Source organism: Crotalus tigris, unplaced genomic scaffold (genome assembly GCF_016545835.1).
Source record: "Crotalus tigris isolate CLP2741 ecotype Arizona unplaced genomic scaffold, ASM1654583v1 scf7180000018923.2277400, whole genome shotgun sequence".
In the NCBI taxonomy this organism is placed as follows: Eukaryota; Metazoa; Chordata; class Lepidosauria; order Squamata; family Viperidae; genus Crotalus; species Crotalus tigris.
This window is the reverse complement of record NW_024097276.1, coordinates 1,575,699-1,602,960: the sequence shown is the minus strand read 5'-3', so window position 1 is coordinate 1,602,960 and position 27,262 is coordinate 1,575,699. Positions and strand designations below refer to the sequence as shown.

At 35.7% G+C, this 27,262-nt stretch overlaps 1 protein-coding gene and 1 long non-coding RNA gene across 3 annotated transcripts in view; one reads left to right on the top strand and one right to left on the bottom strand.

Moving 5' to 3' along the window:
- Positions 1 to 22,199: 22,199 nt before the first annotated feature.
- LOC120314403 lies at positions 22,200 to 24,567 on the bottom strand. The gene is made up of 2 exons (XR_005558424.1): positions 24,342 to 24,567; positions 22,200 to 22,405 (listed from the first exon to the last, which is right to left on the bottom strand). It is a non-coding gene; the product is annotated as an uncharacterized LOC120314403 (long non-coding RNA).
- A 141-nt stretch (positions 24,568 to 24,708) lies between these two features.
- Positions 24,709 to 27,262, top strand: part of ZBTB38 (zinc finger and BTB domain containing 38) — a 35,722-nt gene continuing 33,168 nt past the window's right edge. The window contains exon 1 of one of the 2 annotated variants that reach the window (XM_039357451.1): positions 24,709 to 25,624. The gene's annotated coding sequence lies outside the window, so the exon portion shown is untranslated. The remainder of the gene's footprint in view (positions 25,625 to 27,262) is intronic. The other variant, XM_039357450.1, reaches the window with a different exon arrangement.

Sequence of the window (27,262 nt, the reverse complement as noted above, 5' to 3'; positions counted from 1 at the left end):
AATTGAAAGACAAAATGACAAGTATAAAAAGTGGGAAAAGGGGCACATAACTAAGGCAAATTATCAGCAAATAGCCCTAGCCTGCAAAGATGAAGTGAGGAAAGCTAAGGCTCAAAATGAACTAAGGCTTGCAACAAAAGTAAAAAATAACAAAAAAAGCTTCTTTCAAGATGTAAAAAACAAGAAAAAAGTTAAGAAAATGATTGCTCCATTGGTGGGAGAAAGTGGCAAGAAGGTGACAAGCAAGGGAGAAAGCAGAACTACTCAACTCGTTTTTTGCATCCGTGTTTACACAAAGGGAAAAAACAGTCCAGCCTATCAAAAACAGTACCATAAAAAATAGATTAGAAACACAAGTTAAGATAGGCAAGAAAATGGTAAGTGAGCATCTGCCTATCCTAGACAACTTCAAATCATCAAGATCAGATGGATTATACCCCAAGGTTCTGAAGGAATTGGCAGATGTGGTCTCAGAACCGCTGAACTATATCTTTCAAAGATCCTGGTGCAATGAGGAACTACCAGAGGACTGGAAAAGAGCTGGTGTAGTTTCCATCTTCAAAAAAGGAAAAATGGATCCAGGAAATTACAGACCTATCAGCCTGACCTCAATACCTGGGAAGATTCTGGAAAAGATAATCAAACAACGAATCAGCGAACACCTACAGGCAAACAAAGTCATTACTAAAAGCCAACATGAGTTTGTGAAAAACAGATCATGCCAGAGAAATTTTATTGCATTCTTTGACTAGGTGACAAAGTTAGTGGACCAGAGGAATGCTGTGGAGATAATTAACCTGGACTTCAGTAAAGCATTTGATAAAGTAGACCACAACCTACTACTTGATAAGATAGAAAAATGTGGGTTAGATAGCATCACCACCAGATGGATTCATAGCTGGCTGACTGGCAACAACAACAACAATAATAATAATAGTTAAGTTGGAAGGGACCTTGGAGGTCATCTAGTACAACCCCCTGCTCAGGCAGGAAACCCTATACCATTTCACACAAATGGCTATCCAGTCTCTTCTTAAAAACTTCCAGTGTTGGAGCATTCACCGCTTCTGGAGGCAGGTTGTTCCACTGGTTAATTGTTCTAACTGTCAGGAAGTTTCTCCTTAGTTCTAGGTTGCTTCTCTCCTTGATTAGTTTCCATCTGTTGCTTCTTGTCCTGCCTTCATGCACTTTGGAGAATAGCTTGATTCCCTCTTCTTTGTGGCAATCCCTGAGATATTGGAACACTGCTATCATGTCCCCCCTCGTCCTTCTCTTCATTAAACTAGACATACCCAATTCCAGCAACTGTTCCTTATATGTTTTAGCCTCCAGACCTGTAGATGACTCCTGTTTTTTCTTCTGGGGCTGTTGGGTCTTTTGGTTTACTTAGGATGTTTTGGAGACCTTTAGTTGGTTTGTGTGCTATGCTGATGCCATGTGGTTGTAGTAGTCTGTTGGTTTCTGATGCAGTGTTATGCTTTTTACAGCTTGTGTTATTTGTCTGTATTGGGTTGAGTGGTCAGGCACTTTTTGATGAAGTTGTGTGGATATCGATTCTGTTGGAAGAGGTTTTATAGATCATCTGTTTCTTTCTTCTGATGTTCAAGGTTGCTGCAGTGTATTTGAATGATGATTTATGTGACTGGCTTGCTACATGGTATTACTAATATTTGTCAGACTGATATTTCACAGTATGAAAACCTAATAAATAAAACATTCCAAAAAGTTGTCTGAAACAACAAAGAGCCACCCCATCTAGTCAGAGACATTACAAAGCAGCTACCTATCTTTACAGATCTAACTGAATTTAGTTCTTGTAACCATCAGCTAGATGGCACTGAATCTTCCTCTGATAAGAATCAAAGACTCCGAAGTGATAATTTAGGTCATCAAGCAGAAAATGCTTTGCTGATACAGGAATCCAGTTTAAAGCATCCCCAGTCCCTGCTTGAAAATATTTCCTTTGGAAGAGTTTTTGTAGCCACATGTACATTATTACATTTCTCTGATTCATGACAGATTTATATTCTATATCTTGAGAAAACATGGCTCCTGACTTGTTTCTTTGGAATCCTTGTGTTACATCAACATATCCAGTGTTATGTTGTGAAAATTCAGTGATGAGATACTATCATGAACAATAAACTCTACCATTTTGAAATGCATTTATTTATTTATTTGTTTGTTTGTTTACTTTTCATTTATCAAATTTAGAAACTGCTCATATCCCTCACAGAAGGACTCTGGGTGATGCACAAAAATAATATTAAAACATAAAAACTGTAAATAAAATTTAAATATGAGGTAAGGAAAGTTATGATAACCTTGCATTAAAAATGAACGAAATCCATAATTACTTCCTATAAACAGAAAAAATAAGTTCTAACCCTTTTTCCAGATACAGTGGCCTTTTGGGGGGGGGGGGCAGAGAATAATTTGCAGCATGGTTCCAAGCCTATGTTGTCTGACTCTTAGTGGAATAACCTTCCTCCACCTCCCTCCACCTATCCTCAAATATGTTTCAAATATCTTAAAACAAGAGTTTTAAAGAATATACAGTGGAGTCTCAATGCTCTCTGAGCTTGGTGGTTTTCTTGCAGATGTTTCATTACCAAACTAGGTAACATCATTTGTACTTATGAATAAACGTAGTTAAACCACATATTTAAAATTAGCAGAACTTCTTTAAAGCAGATAATCAGCAGTCACCAATCTCATTAATTCTTGGGTCTCTGAATGGCTCAGTAACCTTTACTTTTTCTAGATCCCATTCTTTCAGAATGTCACACTGTTCTTTCCAAAATTCATCCCTGATTCCTTCATTGCTATTCACTGGAGCATGACATGCAATTAGTATCAACAAATGAATTTTTATCTTCTCACACACTTGCTACAGTCTATGATATATAAATTAATACTTTGTGACAATGAAATGAAACCTACATTTTCACAACCATATACTGTATGTATTAAAAAACTTCTCTGATACATCCTTCTCTTTTGCCTCAGTTTCACAAACACACTGCTTATTTTCCTCTCTTTCATTAGATTTGTTCATTTATGCTCTTTACCATTTAATCCTCTTACATTGTAAATTACAGTCTTCCTTTCCTGTGGTTGTTACAAGTTGTTCCCATAAATATTGATCTTCATTGTCCATCATTACTTTGGTTAATTACTTTGGTTCATTGTCCATCATTACTTTGGTTAACTTTTATTGCAAAAAAGAGGAAAAAGTAGACTAAATTAGCAGCCTTAGTCACACTCATATAATATTCCATGCTCATGAGAAGAACAAAGTGTAACCAGGTTTCAACCCATTTTTTCAGTATTGTATTACACATTTTTCCATATGCCATAAATGTAACTAAGGTCCAGTTTTTGCTGTAAGCTGCATGCTCATTCTGTTCTGTGCATGCTAGGATCTTTAATCTAAGATCTACCTTCAAACCAAGGTATTTGTCAGGTGCAGAAAGCCAAGAATGACACTCCACGCAATTTCTTTATTACATATTCACCCATAGACAAAATCTTGCTGGACTAAAGCATACTCTTCATTAACAATCTGATAAATGCTGGGAAGAAATTAAGAAAGATCCCTTCTGTACTACTCCTGTACCACTTCCTGCACAGCACTGACTCAAGGCTAATGTTTCTCTTTATTCCTCTCTTCTGTAACGCAGAGCTTGATTCCACAACAATTGTGTTGACCAAAACCCCCCAACTAAGAAGTGCAGGTATTGACACACTAAGGGATTTTCCATGTTTTTAGAGAGGGATCTTTAACTTACATGCAATGAATAGCTAAAGAATCAATGGCATTGTGAACTGATGTGAAAGAGCTAAGTAGCATGTAGAATTGATATAATCTGGTAGGTAAAAGTTCTTCCTCCTACTACTACTTCTTCTTCATCTCGCTATGGTATTTTTAGTACTCTGATATATAGAGAAAGGAGAAGCAATATAACTTACTTTCTGATAAAGTGAGCTGCAGCTCATGAAAGCTTATGCTTTTTAATAACATTTGTTAGTCAGAAAAGTGCTACCGGACTCCTGATTTTTTTTTTCTTTTATTGCTACCATAGACTAATGTGGCTGTTCCCCTAAGAGCATGTATTGCTAGATGGGACTTTTTAAAAAATTAATTTCAGCATTCTGTGAAAATATAATTTAAAAAAAATCTTCTAAAAATCTAATTTGACATTGTCACAAAGCTTAATGGTAAATATGATAATATAACTTAAAACGCCTAAATTTTAAATCTGAGACCATGAATTTCTTGGGGGGAGAGCAAATCAAGAAAAGGCTTATGTAACACAAGTAGATAAAGAAAAGGTAGGTCTTTGATCTTCAGAGATTATATGAATCCAATTTTGGGGATCAACTGAAGTTCTGAATGTAAAGAAACACAATGTAGCTAATATTCCCTAGTCAATTGTAATGCAGATAAAACAGAAAGTAATCAGATTCTAGGAGTAGACAAATAGATCCAATAAGAATCATTAATGAACTATGAATTTCTGGACAATATCTTCCAGTGGCTTTATATAAATTTGGCTTGAATATTGTCTTTCTTCAAAATTCTATGAACATTGAAAAAAACATTTTTCTGCAGTAGATGGGCTTCTAAAAAACAAGTTTGAATCTCTGTAAAGCAAGTCTCCTTCAAATCAAGCTCAGATCCAGGTGACTACATCGGAGTAGTTGTTTTTGCAATGCCACAAATCTCTTTCAACATTTGGTAAATTTGGTATCAGAAGGATCGAAGCACTGTGGTAAAGCAACGGTAACTGTACATTTTGTTAACAATTCAATCAAATAATGTGTAGAGATTAATAATAATAATAATAATAATAAATTGGAAGGGACCTTGGAGGTTATCTAGACCAACCCCCTGCTCAGGCAGGAAACTCTATACCATTTCAGACAAATGGCTGTCCAGTCTCTTCTTAAAAACTTCCAGTGTTGGAGCATTCACCACTTTTGAAGGCAGGTTGTTCCACTGGTTAATTGTTCTAATTGTCAGGAAGTTGCTCCTTAGTTCTAGGTTGCTTCTCTCCTTGATTAATTTCCATCCGTTGCTTCTTGTCCTGCCTGCAGGCGCCTTGGAAAATAGCTTGACTCCCTCTTCTCTGTGGCAGCCCCTGAGATATTGGAACACTGCTATCATGTCCCCCCTCATCCTTCTCTTCATTAAACTAGACATACCCAATTCCAGCAGCCTTTCCTTATATGCTTTAGCTTTTCAATTGATCCCTTTTCCCCATTTCTATTTTTCATTTTTGTTTTTTTTCATATTTGCAAATACACTGTTTTCTTTTAAGATAAACCAGGCATTAAATGTTCCTATATAATCAGGAGTCTGTACTATTTAATTTTAGTTGAGAATCTACTAGAACAAGTCCAGAGACAAGGTAAGATCTGAATGTGGATTTTGATTTTGATTTGGATGAATGATCATGTCAACTGGATTAAGAGTAATCAACTGGTTCAAACTAACCAGTACATTTCCATGGCAAAGAGTGAATTTAAACTTGACTTTTTGCTGTTCTAGTCAACACTTAAAACATTACATCAGGGGTGTCAAACTCAATTTCATTGAAAGCCACATCAGCATTGCGGTTGCCCTGGGGGGGGGTGTGGCCAGAATGGGTGCAGCCTACTGGATGGGTGTGGATGGAGTGGGTGTGGCCTACTGGGTGGGCGTGGCCAGATCTACATAATTCGCGTCAAGGGTGCCTATAGGGGCCTGGGCAGGAATGGGACAGATCTGAGGGTCTCTGGCAGAAGGGGGTGGGACCGGGGCAAGTGCCAAGGCATGGTTCACCGAGGCAAGTGCCAAGATGGCCACCACAAAATTGTACATTGGCTCCCGGCTGGCCAGTTCCCTCACTGTTTCCAAGATGGCTTCACGGGCCACATGAAACCACTTTGCGGGCCGCATCCGGCCCCCAGACCTTGTGTTTGCATTACATCATTGTAGTTCTCTCAAAATGAGAAGTAAATATTTCCTTTGAAGGCATTAATAAAACTGCTGCTTTCACTTCATATCAAAGCATTGTAATTTCCTCTTTCTGCTGTACCCCCCAAAAATGCTGAGTTTTTTTAAAAGAAAAAAACTCCTAAAAGTCAGTTTTTCCTGACTTAACTGAACTCACTTTGGTTTCTTCAAACACATTGACTATATTTCTAATAAATACTTAAATAATGCAAGCTAATGAATACCGAAGGCCTGTGATAACTATTATCAAAACTTTTCCTTTATCAGTTAGAAAGTTCATGAGTATTATATGTATCCCTAACCCTAACCATTAAATATTGACAAAAATAGTAAAAAATAAATAAATAATCCTCATTTCTGTATGAAGTTTAGATAATAGAATAGAATAGAATAGAATAGAATAGAATAGAATAGAATAGAATAGAATAGAATAGAATAGAATAGAATAGAATAGAGTTGGAAGGGACCTTGGAGGTGTTCTAGTCCAGCCCCCTGCTCGAGCAGCAGAACCTAGACCATTTCAGACAAGTGACTGTATAGTCTCTTCTTAAAAGCTCCAGGGATGGAGCGTCCACGATATCTAAAGGCAAGCTGTTCCACTGGTTAATTGTCCTCACTGTTAGAAAGTTTCTCCTTGACTTCAGGTTGCTTCTTTCTTTGGTCAGTTTCCAACTGTTTCTTGTCTTGCCCTCTAGTTTTTTGAAGAATAGTTTGATGCCCTCTTTGTGGTAGCCCCTCAAATACTGGAATACTTCTATCATGTCTCCTCTGTTTCTTCTTTTCTTTAGACTAGCCAAACCCAAGTCCTGCAGCCATTCTTCATATGTTTTAGTCTCCAGGTCTTTGATCATTTTCGTTACTCTTCTCTGAACTTTTTTCAAGATCTCAACATCTTTTTTGTAGTATGGTTGCAGTATTCCAGGTATGTTCTTATTAGGGTTTTATAAAGCTGTACTAATACTTCACATGATCTTGATTCTATGTCTCTGTTTATACAACCCAGGATTGTATTAGCTTTTTTGACTGCTGCTGCACACTGCTGACTCATAGACAAGTGATCATCCACTAGGACTTCAAGGTCCCTCTCACAATTACTGTTTTTGAGCCAGGTCTCGCCTAATCTGTACTTAAACCTTTTTTTTTCCTGCCTAAATGTAAAACTTTGCTTTTCTCCACATTAAAACTCATTTTGTTGGATAGGGCCCATTGTTCAAGTTTGTCAAGATCTTTTGGATCCTGAGCTTGTCTTCTGGGGTGTTGACTATTCCTGCTAGTTTGGTGTCATCTGCAAATTTGATGAGCTCCCCTTCTATTCCCTCATCTAAGTACTTATATACAGTATAATGTATGAAAATTTCCAGTTAGAAAATAAAAGCTTACCTTGGGTTTTCAAAATTTTCCTAGTAGCATAGGCAATCCGAAAGTTATAGACCAATAGCATTTTCTCTATTTTGTCTGAGGATGGCTAGTAAACGTTAGCTTGAGGCACTTTTAGCTTTTTTTGTCAAGTCCAAAGCCAAAAATGACACAACGAACCCAATCAGTTCTTTATTTGCTTATACCTAATATACAGGATTTTGCCAAACTGAAGTTGTAATTCACTAGTCTAATAGATATATTCTAAGGTGAATCTACCCTGAACCTCTTTCCCACTCCTTCATCCACTCTGGACTGTTCAGTCTCTTAATCTGGGCCTCTTTCTGATGAGATCTACTGCCTCCTCCCTGGGAAAGCTTTGTGTTGCCGAAACTCCTCTCTCCTTATTCTCCAGGTACATATTTCATCAAAGTATTTGATTACCAACCAGACAATCCATGTCCCGTTAAGCATTGTTTCAATGATATTCCTAAACTGATAAACTAAACTTTCCTTGTGGGAAGCTGGCAGGGAATATCAGAAATCACAGCACCGCATGGGGGAGCTGCAGTGGCCACAACTTTGGCAACACAATCTGTCTGAAGATCCTTAGAATTTCAATCCCACAGGAGTAATGGATCCTGGATTTTAGATGCATTCTTTAAGTTGGCCCATTTAAGATAGCAACAAATTTTGCCCTATGATAAACTGTTTCGCCCAATTGAAGGTTACAAACCACAAACAGGAGAGTTTAACTATATATAGATTATTCATTCTATAGAGTGAAAAAGAGGAAAAGTTGATAAGCCATTATATAATAAATACATAGAAACATGAGAGTCAGGACAGTGCGGTAGTTCCAATGTTAGTTTAGGGCAGTGTTTCTCAACCTTGACAATTTTAAGGCATGTGGACTTCAACTCCCAGAATTCCACAGCCAGCAATGCTGGCTGTGGAATTCTGGGAGTTGAAGTCCACATGCCTTAAAATTGTCAAGGTTGAGAAACACTGGTTTAGGGCCATTCAACTTTAAGTGTACTTTCACCTTGGAACTTACAAAGTGACTGTAGGTTAGTCACTTTTTTCAGACCAGCCTACTTCTTGCATTTTTGTGGGGATAAAAAGAGTGGAGATAGCCATGTAACCGCTTTAATTTCCTGAAGAAATGGTGACATTTATTTTTAATAAACAAATAAAATGAGCAGTGATGCATATTATAATCTTATTGTTTTATCTCATTTGCCATCATGCTGCATATAAATGGCTGATTTTAGTACTATTATTAATCTAATACTTGTGTACTTTCAGGGAAGAAAATACCTATTCATTATGAATTCATCTAACTATTCTTCATGGAACAAATCTGATTTAATACGAACATTAATAGCAGTAAAAATGGGTCTTTATTTCATTAATTTCACCTTCACTGCCATTATGAGTATAATGGTCATTAATATTATAAGACAGAATTACAAAATGAGGAAAGAAGTCAGATACGTCTTTCTTTGCCACCATCTCATCGGCTCTACTTTATTTTGTGCTTTTGGCCTTATAAGCAACGCAATACAAACATTTCAAGTGCAAACGCTCTGGATCTGGATCATCTTCAGGGTACAAGCAGCAACGGCAGAATCAGTCCTCATAACTTTAGCTTTGATGGCTCTCAATACTTGCCTTGCAGTATGCTGGCCTTTGAGATACTTGGCATTTGTGCACTCAGTGAAAAACAAAGTGACAGCTTCTATTTGGATTGGGGCTATATTCAAATCTACATTATTGATCATTATTGAAGGTACAGACCAGAATCCAGAGGAAATTTTTGAAGAGGAACCCTCTTGTCCTACTATGCTAGGTGGCAATTTTGCAAAAATATCTGGTCTTCTTCTCATTTCGCTTCTTGCAGCTGCCATAATGACTGGTTACATCTTATTGTGCAGAGAAGGAAAACTTTCTGGTCACTTTAATTCTTCAAATAAGAAAGCCAGAAAAACAATTATTATTCATGGTTTGCAGATAAGTTTTCATATTCTTCCACCTTTGATTATTGCAGCCATTGGAAAAGGAACAGAACACACAGAAATAAAATTTGGAGCTTTTGTTGTTTTCTCCTTTGCACAAAGCTTTAGTCCTATAGTTTACGGACTTCGTAATAAGGAACTGCTGGAAAAATTATGCATCAGAAAAGAAGGAACTCAAGACAATAACTACTTGGTAAATAATAATAGTAACGCACTGCAGCTTCAAATGACTGAAAAACCAGTAAATGAAAAAATAACTTTTCTATGTAATATATAAATGCTCAAAGGCAAGTAATATTATATGAAATAAATTGTGTCTTTGTGTTTTAGAATGTTTCCGGATTATAATCTTGGATATTTCAGAATTATATACAACACATGCAATGATTCAACTCAACTGAATATACCGAGTTAAAAAGTTATATTGGCTATTTCAAGACAGGGAAATAACCAATGCACAGCTTGGTAAAGGTTCATGACCAGCTTGGAAAACAACAGCCATCTGCAGATTCCCCACTTATCTGTTCTCTATTCTTATATCATTTTGTTTCAATGATCATATTTTTAATCAAGGGCTTGACCAACATAACCAGTTGGGATTTTGGAGTGCTACATTTTTACTTTAAAAAAGGTTGAACACAAATCTGGGTCCACAAAGAGTCCCAAGTCTCACTGTTTTTAGCCTCAAAACACTCCCATTTGTATTTGGTGTACAATATTTTTCTTACTGCAGCTGGAGCAATATATTCTTTCTTTGGACAGTTATATATCCAGCCTTCCAATCTTATGCTTGTAAATGTCAATGCACCCAATAAAGACTCTACTTTATTGACCTCACATATCCTCCATAAGCATTCTAGAAAATATGATGATCTAGGGCAGGGGTGTCAAACTGCCGGCACGCGGGCCAGATGCGTCATGTGGAACTCCCACCCCATTGCCAGCAATGGCAAAACTGGCCCGATACGTTGCGCGATGTCACATGACGTCGTGAGTTTGATCTGCCTGATCTAGGGTTTTAATGAGAAGTGGGCAAGACTGGGGCAACAGGTTCTCCTGGAGCGCGGAGCTATTTGTAAGAAAGCCTACAACATGCTTTCAAATTCCAACAATGCCTTCCATTTTAAAGGTTTAATGGTTCCCTATCATAGATAGGTTAGTAATTGGAACAATTCTTAGTTAAATTGTGCTTGTGTTGTATCCTAATTAATTTTTTTTCCCAGCAGGATTCCCAACAAATAGATACAGCAAATAATGATACTCTTTTTTAAAGATTACCATTTCTTCATAGACAATAATTACTGTGTTTAATAAGATGCTCTTCCATTTTTGTCTTGTTCTTTGAGATCAATAGTGCAACTACTATACCAATTAAGAAAAAAAAATCAGATGGTTTATTTATTTTATTTCATACTTCTTAATTTAATGTTCACATCCTTTCTCAATAAGATATCTTGCTTTAGGTCTGATAACTTTCTCTCCTGCTTTTTCTTCTTTCTATTTTCTCTGGGCTTTTACATCACCTCCAGGTATATTAGAATTGCAATACTTAAAAATTCAAACCAGAATTGTACAAATCCACCATCACTGGTAGACTTAGGAAGTCATAAGTCTGAGGACCTTGATCTGGTTGTATTTGTATTTCTACATATTGTCTAATTAAAAATAAGCAGGTGATTGCCATGTTGCAAAATAAATGTATCTAATACTTTTTTATTTTCAAGGATGCTTCTAAATCCTACAAGATCCAGCAAGTAAAAAATGGCAGTGGGGTGTACCCTGATACTTTGTTTTGGAGCACATCAGATATCCAGGCTTTGGAGTGGGAGAAGAGAAAGAGAGACAACATAAAAATTACTATTCTGAGGAATCTGAATGGTAAAAAGCATTGAGGGCAGCAAGATATTTTGCCTGTGTTTTCAGGTTTTTAATTTGTATTTGTGTTTGATCAACCATAAAGAGTTGGGCAGCAAAATTATGTAACAATAGTAGACCAGAATAAAATGTAATAAAATTATATTACAATAGTATAAATAAAATTGTAAAACATATGTAAACTTCTATTGACACAGAATGTGACATAATTCATCCTGAGCATAATATTTAGTCTTCATTATTGCAAATTTAATTCTGTAGTAATTTGTGTGCATTAATAGCTGTGACACAACATTTTGCTACATTATAGGAAAAGCTAGTTGTATTGTCTTATAAGAGAAAAGCCAGATAAAACCTATCTCAACATTCTGGCATATGTTCCAATAAGGGAGAGATACAGTTTCCTTGATAATATGAGCAGAACAACAAAACATGTTGATGATTTTTGTGGAATTAGAATTGCTGAGACAAGTTCTTCTGGAAAAAGGAATTTTGGCAAATTATCATTGAGAATAGCTGAAGGAAAACACCAAGTCTGGCTTTTTAAAAGGTTCACTGCTGAGCAGGGAATGTTTGTGGTTAATCATCCACTTGGTTCCCATCCAGAGTATTCCAAATGCTCCTTGATATGATGTGAAATTAAACTAACTTCATTGTGTTTTCTGCATGAAGAAACCCAATCTTAATAATTTAAAACTGGACAGTATCTGGTCTAGAAAGAGACAAAGAAAGGCAAGTTTTTTTGTATTACTAGGAGGTACCTAGAACATTGAAATTGGTCCATTAACCATACAACATTGTTCTGGCCAGGCTGGAGATGCTGTGGAAATCTTGACCCAGTGCCTGCAAGTTATGAGATTCTGAATGGCATCTTTAAAAACCCACAAAGAATCCAGCAAAATATAATTTCTGATTAATCAGAAACAGTCTGATTACTTTTCACTCTAGTGATTGTTTGATGGGATCATGCCTCTTGTAAGCAAGTAGGTCCGTGTCATAAGGGGTCATCCTGGGCTTACAATCTGCTAAGGCTATGGCCAGGTAAAATGTTGCCCAGTTACATTTATGCACCAGTTCTTCATGGATTATGAGTTCCTATCAACTATGACGCACACCTTTATTACCAAATCAATATAATTTCATACAGAAGTCTTAGGTTGCTTGTTTCCCATGCTGATACTGGCTCTAAAGGAAATTGAGAATAATGCTGGCCAGATGTTTTGTCTGAACAGCAGTTGCCACGCTCTCTGATTGACAGCTTCCCTGCTTCTTTACTCCCATTTGTGCTGAGAAAGCAAATGAAACTCCATGCCCAATAGAGGAACTGCCTACTCACAGTGATTATTTCTACCAGCAGATCAGTGGGATGAGAGGTACATCACATTTTCATCACCCTTACTCTCAATTGACTTAAAAGGAGAAACTGATAAACTTGTCGATTTCATTTTAGCCCTTTTCATTCCAAAAAGATGCCTTGTCCCAGCAACTGGCTTTTTAGGCAATTGCGAAAGAGGAAGGGCATTGGTTTATCACTTGTGAGGAAGAGATATGGGAGTTGCTTGCAAGTGCATACACAAGACACAGATACACAGAGAATCCTTCTATCTTCCAATCTTCCAGCTGGAGTGAAGGCATTGGCTATGGTGAAATGAAGCACAGCAGACAGCCTGTATAGTACTATTTGCTCTAGACGAGGCTGAAAAACATTACTTTTGACACAGAACAAGGAAAAAGAAGGAGGGGTTGGATTCACAGCAGGTCAAGAGTGGGTTGAAGATAATGTCATACATTCATGACTTCCAGAATTAGTAACTGGGCCATCTTTGAGCTAGGACAAGCAGAACATGCAGATGAAGCCTTAAACTATTATAAGATATTCTATGTGAGGCAGCCTTTGAAAATGACCCAGAAACTACAGTTGGTTGTAATGTAGCTTGCTCAGACTCTCCTGGTTTCTGGCCTCCTGTCTTAACCACTGGACCAAACTGGCTCTGTACTTTAAAATGTTATGCTTCTCTCTGAAACTTAGGAAATAATTAAGAAGTAGCTTTGAATATTGTGGTCAAGTTTGGTTGGTTATGTATGTAGGAGACATAATGCTGAGTGAGCAAAAGACTCTGCTGTGGAGTATACATAAAAGATAAGAAAATTGATAAGCAAAGTCAAAGTGTGAAAAAGGCAATGGAGGAAAAATTGTGACGATAGACTTGGGACTTCTCATTCTAGTAATCTAGAATGAGACTCGTATCTACTCACACTTTCATGCAGTGAAACTGTTAGGTGCAGACACTGGGACCGATAACAGGAGCTCACCCTGTTGCATGGTGCTCGGGTCTCAAACTTGGGCTGTCAGCTTTCCAGCCAACAAGCCCAGCGTCTTAACTGCTAAGCCATTGTGCCATTTAATGTTTAAACAATTGTAACTATACACATAATTAAAATGTTTATTTCCCATAGATTTAATAGTTTTCCCCTTCTGACAAACAAAAACTATAGCTCAGTAGCAATTTTGGTAGGAAGATTTAGGCCTCCAGTTCAAGAGTTTGTGGGTTAGAAGTTCTAACATGTGGCATACAGAGATAGTAATTTAGAAAGTCTGTACATTTTAGATAGATTGTCCAACTTCATACATATACTTGTAATGAGGATAGGGAATATAATGAAAGCAAAATAGGGAAATATAAGCAAGTAAGGTACTGAACTGGTTTCAAAATGGCATTTTGTTACTTGTGGTATTAAATACTTCTGATATTAAAAGAAATTAGGGAGGTCACATAGATATATAGCAAGCATTTGCATTTAGAACTGTTTAAGGGAGGAAGAAGTAAAACTAATACAAAAGCTTTTGAAGGCCTGTTATTTTAACATCAGTTTATGTAGTATATATTGAGTTTATGCATAACTTAGACTCAGCAGTTTAGATCAGATAAACATAAATACTTGTCAACAGAAGCTGGGGATACTGACCACATGTAAAAAGTGTTGTTTAATGATGTTGTTGAGTAACATCGCTAAGAAACTTTTGCAAGAGAACCCATTACTGGAATAAAGGAAGATGATGTGATCTTGAGCTGTGGGCAAGGGATCGAGAGACAGTCATTAGGACTCTAAAAGCACAACCCCTGAATATTTAGATGAACATTATAAAGATTGTGCTTAGAATATTATGGGATGGGACCTGTTACATGTGATTGCATGCACAGTAGGTAAAACTAGGAAGTGGCAACTAACCAATGAATAAAATTATAATCTTATGCTTCAGCAAACAGTACAAATAGCTTGGTGTAAACATGTCTAGGGGCTCCTTTTTTGCTGAAGCTATCAACAAGATGCCCCTGTGCTTCTGCGCAGAAATAAAGTGTTTGAATTCTACTTTCTTTGACTCTGTGTGATTCATTGGCCCATCACGTCAGGTGAATGAACTCAGTGTTGGCATTGGGCCAATACTTTGGAGATGTCTCTTTTGTTCCAGGTTTAAGTGCTTAAATGGCTTAACTAAAAAGGATTAGTTTAAAAGAAGGTAAACATAATTTTATTTTTTCATGCTTTATTTTCTACAATTCAAACAATATACATAATTCTCTGTCTACTGTTTTCTCTACAACCGTTCTATGAGGTGGATTGGGCTGAAAGAGAATGACTGGTTCAAAATTCACAATTTTTCTTCCATTCTAGTCTTCCTTTAGATTAAAATTCAGTCTTCCACTTTCTGGTCCAGAACCTTAACTATTGTACTAAACTGGCTCTCACCTTGTTAATGACAAAAATATCCCAACGTTATTCAGATGCTGTGCAAACTTATCCTAATAGATCATACATGCTATGCGTTAAAAGCCATCTGGAAGCTGTCTGAATCCCAGTCTCTTATGTTGCAGTTTTCTTTATATTTTCATATGGCTGTTTTGCTAGAGGGAAAAGGGTCTTAATCAGCCATTTCTTCAAACAGGGCCTGACTCTGACAAGGATGTTAGTAGACCTGTCTGGGCCCAAGATAAACCCCTCAAATGAGAGTGCTGTTGAGCCTGGCCTCTAATCTCCAGCATCAGCCACTGTTGACAGAAAGATGAAATGGAATAAAATCATACTTTATGTTTATTCCTTCTCTGCTGCCATTGCAACAGCAATTGCCTTGAGACGCGTGAGGGTCTAGGCAGCAAAATAGGGATGAGCACTAGATAACCAAGTGGTTGAGTTTTCTATACTGTTGCTTATGCCCTCCAATGCTTTGAATTCCTGCAGCCCGGTTATGAAGCAGCACTTGCTAGGGAAGCTGTCATGGCTTCCATGGATTTTGCTTTCAATGCATGTGGTGCTGCTCAACGATTGGCTGATCCAGGAGTGCCATCAGAACTAGAAATACCAGTAGTAACAGGAGCTGTAGTGGTTGCTCTTCTCTCTCGTACTCTCCTTTGTACTGGGCACTATTGCTTCTTTTGGGGTCCCATTACTAGTATTTAGACTAAAAAATCAGGTACAACCTTTAGACAGGCTACAGAAAACCTGTCTTGCTGCCATCTAGTGGTAAAGTAGAGTTTGCAGCCAAGATAAGATCTCCATGTCTTCTGAAGGTATATAGAACAAGGAATGGACAGGAAGTTAAGAGTGGTTGGCATCCCTGTGCATGCAAGTCTTAAATCTATGCTATTCATTTATTTATTTATAAAATTTATTGGTCACCCATTTTACCACAGGGTAACTGGGCAGCTTACAATCAGATACATATTCTTAGATAAAAAATACATATGTTAAAATCTTTACAATCCTTAAAATACTTAAAAAGATGGGAAGAGAAGGCGCAGGGGAGAGGCGGGATCTGTTATTACTCAATTAACCACCACCACTGTGCTTCTCCCCTTTGGGGCCCCAAGCTAACTGCCAGAGCCAGGTCATGAGGCCCTTACAGAGAGATAGGAAGGTTGGGGCCAACGCACCTCGAGGGGCAAGATGATCCAGAGGGCAGGCGCAACAGCAGAGAGGCCCTTCTCCTGCAACCCACTGGCTGGAACAATTGGGTCGACGGAGCCCACAGCATGGGTGGGATGGGCCAATCCCAGTTTGATGAGGGAGTCCCTGAACATGATGTTGACGCCACTGAGTCCAGAGGATCTAAATGAGTCATTTCTTCAAATCATAATCTAACCTCTTTAGGTTATTTTGGCTTACATGAAAACACATTATTTGATTAGTATGAAAACACATTATTTGATTACTATTAACGCTCTTTCATTAAGATAGGCATTTCACTGAAGACCCATGTCACTGAAACCTGATAGGGACTTGAACAATAATTTCTTGGCCATTCTCTTCGTAGCTCTTACTCCATTATCAAAGCTTCATAATCTGGTCCAGCCAAGGCATCTTGCATTCCCAAGAAGGTTAGATAAGTACACTTATTGCAATTATAATAACAGAAACATTCTTCATTTAGCAATGCCCCAAACTGTGGCCTTTATTATATTAATCCCCATTGTTTTCTTTTTACCTTTTACCTTATTTTCCTATCTTGAAGGTTGATGCATATTTATCTTACAAATGGCTTTATCTCATGTGGGAATCAGACATCCCACCCTCACTAGCTTCAACTTTATACATACCAAGATTATATGTGGGAAAGGAACATAAGTTAAAGAGACTATTATGTATTGTAAACAACCAGTGGCAAACTTTTGTATTATCAACAAATAGATTCATCTCCTCATTGGTTCATGGAAGGCTCTTAGAAAAAGAATGAGAAAGTCTCTGCCCTAATGTATATGGGAATATTTATTTGCTTGATTGATTGATTTTTAATCCCATCTTGATTACTTGAGAAAGTGGCAAATACACATAATACAGGTAGTCCTCGACTTACAACAGTTCATTTAGTGATTGCTCAAAGTTACAACAGCACTGAAAAATGTGACCATTTTTCACACAACCATTGCAGTATCCTCATGGTCAGGTAATTAAAATTTGGATGCTAGGCTACTGACTCATATTTATGACCTTGCAGTGTCCCAGGATGATGTGATCATATTTTGCGAACTTCTTACAAGCAAAGTCAATGGGGAAGCCACATTCAATTACCAACCATAATACTAACTTAACAATTGCAATGATTCGCTTAACAATTGTGGCAAGAAAGGTCAGAAAAATGGGGCAAAATTCACTTAATGAATGTTTCACTTAGCCACAGAAATGTTGGGCTCAATTGTGGTCATAAGTCAAGGACTACCTGTACATCCAATTTTCCCCACAACAACCCTTTGAGTTGGGCTGAGAGAGAGCAACTGGCCCAAAGTGACCCAGCGGGTTTCTGGGCCAGCACCTTAATCACTATATTGTTTTAAATTGAAAATAATTCTATTACACCATCCCACCATCTCAATAAACCTTGCTAAAGACTACACAAGTGATAATCATGTTGGAAAATAATCACTTTTGATTTAGGCAGCCACCAGACTTGCAGTTGACTTTTATTAGGGACCAAAGGGCAGGGTGTAAATAATTGTTAAAATCCACACTGGGAAGTGGACATTTTCTTCCACTGTATCTAAAGGCAGCAGGCTAGCTGAGGGGTAAAGCGCATTCTGTGTGACCCATACAATTATGTCCTCCAAACTTTCATTCCTGTAAAGGACTGTTTCACTATGTCTAATCTTATAAGTCTCAGTTAGAGCCAAGTCAGAAATGGCGAATACTACAGGTGGTTCTCAACTTACAACATTCATTTAGTGACTGCTCAAAGTTACAATGGCACTGAAAATAGTGACTGAAAAAAGTGCAGCATTTCCATGGTCGCATAATCAAAATTAAGGTGCTTAATAACAGGCATTTATTTATGACAGTTACACTGTCCCCGAATCATGTGATCACTATTTGTAATCTTCCTGGCTGGATTTCCAACAAGCAAAATCATTGGGGAAGTGAGATTTACTTTACAATCGATGATTCACTGGATAGTTGCATGATTCACTTAATAACTTGTGGCAAAAAAAGTTCGTAAAATGGGGCACAACTCACTTAACAACTTAACTTGGACTCCATTGTGGTTGTAAGTTGAGGACTGTCTGTAACTGGGCATAAAGAACCAGAAGGTGTCTAATCTCAACTGAGCATCACATAGTGAGGTGAATTATTTAAAAAAAAACATTGAAAATGTTAGGTTTGCTGATTTGACGTATTTCATTTAAAGCTTTTTATTCAGTGCATGTTAACTTTATGTGCTATATAAATATCTCATTGAGTTGAAATGATTGATTAAAGAAATAGAAACTAATAAAGTAAATTTAATGGAGTTAAACTATTATATTCAAGCAACTTTTGGAGCTCTATTTTGAAGTTTGAAATAATAGTTTAGAGACATGACATGACAGTTTGTTAGCAGGCAATTCCCTTGTTTAAGAAGGAAAATGAAAGCACTTAGTATAGCAACTGCTTCTATAATACTGCTAGTTGGTGGCCTTCTGACTGCAATAACCAAATAGAAAAACCTTTCAGTGGTGCCTGATTTTTCTGGAAAGGACAAACAATACTGTTATTATTCAGAGACAAGTAAGTGCCTTGCTCCTTTATGGTGTTCGTGGCATAATTTTTGCTTTGCTGCTATTTGCTTTCCCTAAGTTTGTTTTGATACTTAAAATTAGCAAATGATTGTATTGTTCACATATCACAGCAAATTTTACATGATATTATAGTATTGCATTATTTTAATTTTGTAAGCTACTTGAATTTTCTACTTTTCTTTAATAGAAACATGGCTTGATATGCTTTTAATGATAAATATATTTAATTTGAGAGCCAGCTTGTGAAGGGGTGAAAAACACCAGGCTAGAAACTTAGAGATTGTATATTCTAGTCCTCTCATAGACACAGATGACTTTGGGCGAGTCCAGTGGTGGGATTCAAATATGTGAACAACCGGCTCTCTGTGTGGATGCCACTTCTGGAAGTCCATTCTGGGCCTAGGCAACAAAAAATTAGCTACCGGTGCTGCCGAAGTGGTGCGAACCGGCTGAATCCCACCATTGGGTGAGTCCCTTTCTCTTAAAACTAGGAAGGAAAAAGGTAATACAAGCAACTTCTGAAAACATTTCCTAAAAAAATATAAAAATGTATCTATGAAGCATCCAGGAGGTAAGGAATTTTTCCCCCTAACTTTAATAAACTGTATAATATGTTCCTTAATATATTGTACAATACACTCATTTTACAATATACTCAGTTTATTATCTTTAGTGACAAGCCATATATTATATAATTGTCAAATTATTTATTAAATATTGTAATTATATTTATTAAATAAACAATAAACAATGTAATTACTGCATAACTTTCAGGCTTATTTTTTTAAACAATAATGGCATATTGAAGAATTTAAAAAGGAATTGCCAGTGCCAGATTTAGCCATTAACTAAATAAGCTAAGCTTAGGGCCCCAGAATCATTCAACATTTCAGTTTTGGGTTGTTTTTGTTTGTTTGCTTTTTGCTTTTAAAATTTTATGTGGCTTTTAATGTGTACCGTAGTTTTTAAAATCGTGTGTTACAAGTTTTTATGTGTAGTTTTAAAAGGCTTTAATATAATCTATTTAATGTTCCCAGAAATTAATAAGCTGTGTAACATATCATTTAAACACATAATTCATACTTTACTTTTGAGAAAACAAGAAATGAAATGTTTTAAGTTACATATGCTATCAGTTTTCTGATTTTGCAAAATAATTTGTTATTTTTTATATTAACAAAACTGATTCTGATGACTTATATTGTCTGCAAAATAAGTAATAATGTATCTTAAATTATTTTAAAAATTACAATTAACTGTTATTTCTAGATTATACTACATTATACTCTATGGGAAAAATTAAACAAATGATAAATATATAAGCAATAAATGCATTCACTTGAAAATAATTTGCATTTTTCACTTTAAATACTGTGTTATTAAATAAATAAAAAGCATGTATATATTTTCAATTTTTTTGTGGTGACTCCTGATTTGATGCAAACCTTTGTGATACCTTCATATGTCTTGTATTGTGTAAGTTTGTAACAAGAGACTCCAAGCTTTATGTAGCTTAGAGCTTTGCCGAGTGTAAATCTAACATGGTAACAACAGATTTTAATCTTTTTAGAAAAATCTGTTCAAAGGATATTATAAAAGTGTACCACACTATGCCTACTTAACTGTGGTTTCATAATGTGTTTGATGATCTCATGTAATATAATTGATACCTGTGTTGGCCCATCCCAGTGCTGGTTTCTATTACCCGGTATGATGGACCAATAAATTCAAATTGAGTAGAAGAAAGTGGAATTTAAATACTTCATTTTTGTGCAGGAGGAAAGATCATTATTGGGACAAAAGTCCACATCACACAGGCCAAAACACAGCTTGGTGCAGACTTTTTATATAGTTTTGAAATAAGGGAAACCAATTTTATTGATACACATAAGCAGGTTCCTTTCACATGCTCATTAAAATCCTACAACCCATATTATGTGTGGGGGTGCACTTAATTAGCTAAGTGCTCTGCCTCTGTGTGTGTGTTTTTAGTATGCTAATAATAACCTTTGATCACCTACAGACTCTTGACCAGACATCCCTAACCACAGTATAAGGTAAACGTCATGTTATCTTCTTGTATCTTGGTAAGGGAGCCTACTTGCAAAGTTTAACAAGATCTACAAGGTCACATCTCATCAGCTCCATGTTTGCAAGACCATCATCTACACACACTAACATTTCTAGATGGTGGTGTCCACTGGCAATCAGCTTCATTTATTTTAAATAGCTAATCCTAATATTATTTATCAAAGACAATATTTATCAATGGAATGAATATTATGGAATAGCTTTAACTGCAGCGAATTCATGGCTGACTTGCAAAAGCTCTCAATAATTGGTTAATATATTAATAGGTTGGTCCCCAGGCCCTCATTTGCCTAGCAAATAGAAGACTAGATTTAAAAAAAAAATCGTAGGCAATTGTTTTCTTCTCTTTAAAGCTCTTCTGTTTAATGAACTTTATGGTACTATGTTCCATAGCTGAATTATGTTTTTTAACAAAATATTGCAAAACCCTATATGAATATTTTGTATTATATTGTATTGGCATTACAATAATGATATTATTATATACAATAAATATAATTTATATTTTTAATTATGTGTATACTCATTACATTGGTTCCAATTGTACTGCAAGTCTTCAACATCTCAGTTCAATAGTTTAATGTTAACCCTAACCATTTAAAAGTAATTTATACTGCATTCTCATTTTTGTTGAAATAATGCATTTTTTAAAACTGTGCCTCTTGTATGGAACCTATTTATGAAATTACTAATTCATATTATAAAATAAAACTTTTATTAAAAAAATAGAAATAAGTGTTGTTCTTTACAACTAGCTCCAGGAATTTAAACTTATAGTTATTTTCATTTGTAGTTCCCATGTCAACTAATAGCATTTCACTGTGCAGAGGGAACTACATTTCCCTGATGAGCAAATGCTGCCTCTACAAAAGATTCATGATTCGGTTCCTGAGGTTTCAGTTAAAGGATCAGATAGCAGATGATATGAAAGATTTCTGGACAATTCTAAGCTATATAAAAAAGTAATCTGTCTCAGTATAAGGCTATTTCCTATGTTTCCTATAGACTGTGTTAATCTCCTGCAAACTGATTTATTTTTATTACCGCATTAAATACCATGCCAGAAAGTTTGGGCTGTTCGTTTTGAAAAAAATGAGGGTTTGTACTATTCCACTTTTAAATTAAAAGTTGTATTGTAATACAGTCTATGAATGCTGCTGCTGCAGGCTGCATATAGTTTTATTTTGCTCATTTAATTTTGTCACTGCTCCTAAAAGAAATGTCCTCATTTTAAAACAATAACTAACTGCTGTACTGCAATAGTTAACATGACATGAAATTAAAAGGTGTATCATAATACAGGAATTCTGTTGCTGCAAGTTATATATAGTTTTATTTTTCTCATTTAATTTTGACACTGCACTTTAAATAAATGTCCTCATTTTAAAACATTAAATATCTGCTGTGCTAAGTCTGCAGTTGTCAACGTGACCCTGGGAAAATTTTATCTATTCTACATAATACTTCGGTGTCATCAAATTATGAGGTATGCATCTCGATTCTTCTTCATATTCTTGCATCTGTAAGTAAAATAGTATATAATTAAAATGCTGGATTTTGTGGAATTTGATACTCAAATCATGAAGTTGAGGACAATAATAAAAGTTCAGAGCTTCTTAAAAAAGGCAGGGAATCAGAAATTTATAAGACAGTCCCACATTAGGCTTTTCTACAGAATTGAATAAAATCCTATAAGCAAAGGCTCAAATTTTATATGACTGTGCTATAATTTCTATTTTAAACAGCAATAAAAAAGGACTTTAGGATTCTTTATTACTTTTCCCTTTATCACAATCTTTAGATAAGATAAGATAAGATAAGATAAGATAAGATAAGATAAGATAAGATAACCTTTATTGTCATTTTTTACTGTGGGCACAATGGCACACATCAAAAATGAAATTTAGTTGCCCGCTCTCAAAGTGAAACATACATAACAAACACCTAAATATACTATGAACAACATATGTAAACAATTCTACTTGTTTAAGTAGAATTATTCTTCATTTATAGTGTAAATGGAAAGCTCAGGCTGTTCTTATTTAATTTATGAACAAATATGCTGAGAATGGAGCAAATATTTAATGTTAATGTTTTTGGGGGGGTTTTGGAGACAGGCATTTGTACCAAAAGGGATTTCCAGATTAACTATACTAGTGGCATAAACACATTGGTGTTTGATGTAAGATTCAATGAATCTGAAACATTCAAAGATTATTTTGTAGAGAATTAGAAATAAGAGCACTTTTGAAAGATTCCAGTAGACTTGAGAGAATAAAGCATATAACCCTTGGTAATCCTGTAATGGAAAGGATTTCATTCTTCTCTAGTCAGGTAGGCTTTTTTCCCCTTCTATTAACAGTTTAGTCTTAGTGGTCATCATAAGCTGTTCCACTCCTCTCTATTTTTCCTGAGAGGAAATTCTGGCAATAAATAGAAAGCAAGACATGTTTCTATTTCAGACAGTTTAAAAAAAACACACTTTTTTATCCTTTATTTCTACCGTATATATTTTATGCAATGTATAAGTTTCTTTTTAACAAAACAAATTTGTTTTTAAGATCCTGTCTTCATTTTTAAATATGTTATCCTGCTGCCTTAACTGAAGACCTATTCGGTGTCTCTAATGCAGTAAAACAAGATAACATGCTATTAATTTCAAAAGCAAAAGAAAAGCTGTTTCAATGCTGTTTGTGACAGCAATTGGCTTTAGTGTTTGTGGTTTACTTTAATTATTTTTTAAAAAGTTAGATCTGGATTGTTAAAACTGAGAGTACTTCAGCGGCTGTGCTGACTTCCATGATGCCAAAATGTCAATGTACCACAATAGCAGAGATAGCCTATGAATAAAAAGAATATCAGAAATAACAATAAACAAGAAGCAGCATCTCAGCTTAAGAAGAGGGCATGCAGTTTGGAATTCTAATGTGAATTCAGCCCGATTATGGCCAACTGCTTTTTTTTTTTTTTTCTGCTACAGGGAGCATGTATCAGTATATACCACTTAAGTCATCTTAGTATTTTATAGGTCACTGGGTTTTTTAGGAGTAACATTCTCCATGGCATAGAACAATGCAGAAGATTTGATTCTTCATTTTCTAGCAGGTGCTGATTTTAGGAACTCTTTAAGGATGGAAAGGCATTTTGAAATATAAGCTGTATTGCAAAATAGCTTCCGTTTATGCCTTGCAGATATATTTAGCTGTAACCATGCTTGTGGTTAAACAGGATGCAACACAGAAGCAGACAGCTGATTCTGCAGCCAGACCTGATGTGCCTGTGATTTTGTCAATAGGCTCAGCATTTCAGTAATCCACTGCAGAATTAGTGCTTTAGCAATGGTGGTCTCACCTCTTAAATGCTTAACAATAACATCTACAGCAGAGTAAATTATTTGTCGTAAAGAAAATAGCAAAACAGAACAATAGTACTATAGAGCTAGGACCTAATACGTACTATGTGAAATCTTCATTCATCACGGAGGGTATTGTTGCGGATTTTCTTTCCAATCCTCTTTTTAAAAAAAAGAAAAAGAAATCTTCCATTTTTCTCAATAGGAGATGGCTGTGGTCAGTAGAAAGGCATCTGCAGACAGGTTTTTGCCAGAAAATCTGCCATACTTCAAGGCTGCATTGATGAAGAAACTGGAGCTTTGCTGAACACAGCATAGTAACAATTTACCTTGCATCATCAGTTGATGGCAGGTTCCCCCCCCCCTTCTTCTCCTTTGTTCCCTCCCACACGGTTGCTGTAAGACAGAGCATATTTGCAATGTCACTTAACAACATTAATCAGATACTGCATATAAGGTGAGCTGTCCCTTGCCTTTTCTCGTAGTGGATATGTGCTGCTGTGGCTGTCTCTGTCTCATTCTATTGCAAGCCTAAAATGGCAGGCAGGATTAATGCAGCTTGCACTGCCTGCATGATCTCGAGACTGAATTCATTATACCATGCCTAGTATTTCTAAAGGGAGCATGTAAATGCCCTGTGTGCCATATCATGCCATAGCAAGAGCTTGTTCATCCTAAAGGAGACTGCTGTATAAGCAAGCATTTTCAGAATTCAATTTCACTTTCCATACGGTTAGTTAATAGCTCATTGTTGCACTTCAAAACCAGCATTGGGTCTTTTGTTATTACTATTATTTTTAAAAGAATTAAGCGGAAGCTGCTTCCAGTTGGTATCACTCTTTTTCCCCTTTGCCTTGGCTGCTCTTAAATAATGTATGTTATATTGCTAATTAATGGCAATATCAAATTAAACCCTTCGAAACTGACGTATTTCTTATAAAGCCCATGCAATCTATTTTTAACTCTTACTGCGTAAGAGGTGTGCATAGGGCTTTGGTTGCTGAGTTTTTCTTTTCAGCAGAGCAATCATCCTGGGCTGATGTTCAGGCAGATGTGACAAGGGGCCTTTGCAGTCAGTGGTCATCTTCAAGCCTTGAACCTTCAGAAAAGGAGAGGAAAGTCCTGTGCTGCAGCTTTAAAAAGAAACCACCACCTTCCACCACCACCTTGGATGAGAAGATCTCTCCGCATTCCACATCTCTCCTTCCCATTGATAAATTCAGCTATCTTGGTCACAGTCTATTCAAGCAAGGTTTTTTTGAAAACAGCTTCTTTTTTCCTTTGGGTTTTTTTTTAAATAGTCAAGCTTTCACAGTCTCTCCATTGCTTTAAACAAGAATGGCTGAGTGTACTGCCATGCTCAGACTTAATTAAACCATATAAACAGGTAGGTGAATATTTGCATGTTTTGTTTTACCAATTGTTATTCCACAATGGAAGAATATGAAAATACAGACATTGAGCTGATCATCTGTTAAATAAGTATATTTTGTACTGAAATACTTCTAAAATATTTTCTTTGTATTTATTGAAGAGACAATTTTGTCAGTTTAAAAACATACCTCTTCCAAAATTGAAAATAGCATTTTTGCTAGGTAATCAGGGTGTGGCACCGCTTATGCAATAAAAGACTTTTTAGAAAGCTCAACAATTTTAAAAGATTTGAAAGTCAACTATGAAAATGAATAGACCTTTTGCTAAGATACAAACGTCTAAGTTGTGAATATAGCTCTGATAAAAATTGAAAATATTCAGATTTGTGCTATAAAGCGGTCTTTTGGCATTTATTATAAAAACTAACTTATTTGTTGTTCTTTTATAAAGATTGCTGTCATAAAGTAAGGATACATTTAAACATAGTATTTTTTTTTCTTTTGTGATGGCAGCTATTTTAAAAAGATTAGCACCTAAATGTGTTCCTTTCCCTTTGAAATGAATGCGAATTAGAATTGGACTTATTCAGCAAATTAAAACAAAATGTGTAGATATCTTAATCTATAAGTTAATTTTTAAGCCATTTTTATGGACATATAACATACACTAACCTAGCTGCTTTACAATATAGTTGTTTCACATCAATATTGGGCCAACCTGTTACCTTGGTAACCGAATTCTGTTAAAGGATGCAGTAACATAGCTGCAAAGGCATTTATTATTGTTTATTATTCCTCAGTGCAAATGACTATTTGATAATATTTTTACATGGCTATGATTTTAAAGTGATTGGAGACTTTAGCCTGTAACTGTAATATTTTCTATTATCTTAACTTGATTACTTAAGCAATGCAACAACGCTAGTTGTGTTCTCACTAAAACAAACACCATAGTATGAAGGAATTCACTGTGACACAAATGTAGAATATTTATTCATACTTAAAACAGGTTCAGCACTGTAGAAGCAGAACTAAATTTAAAAACAGCTGAAAACTATAAATTGGTTTAAAGCTTTCTTCTCTCATTATTTCTTTTAGCAACAATTTTACATATTTTTTATTACCTACCAGTAACTTAATCTGAAATTTTAACCAAACTGAACATCTTGTACAATGAACTGTATGAGATGAAAGCTGTGATGTTGCAGTTCGTAATTTATTATAACACTAATGCAAGTTGAAGTTGACAACGATGTAACATGTAATATAAAGCAGCTTTATCTGATATTTTTAATAGTATCTGTAAAATTAAACTTAAGGGTGAAAGATATTACTTGTAGTATAAATATTTCTCCATTTTTGATATAGATCCTTTAGAATATGCATTCTAAATGAAGCACAGCTCTTTGTAAAGATATTTCCAGCACAGAAGCCATCTTTTCAAATGCTTAACTTCAAAATAATCAAAGATTATCATATTCAGCACACAATATAGTTTAGTGGCAATATTAAGAAATACAGTTCCATCAGGCACAAGTACCTTCAGCAAATATAAACAACAAAAGACAATATTAATTTGATAAGATAGCTCACAACAAATACAATATTTTTGTTTTAAAATAATAATAATAAAACTTGTTTTAAAATGAAAC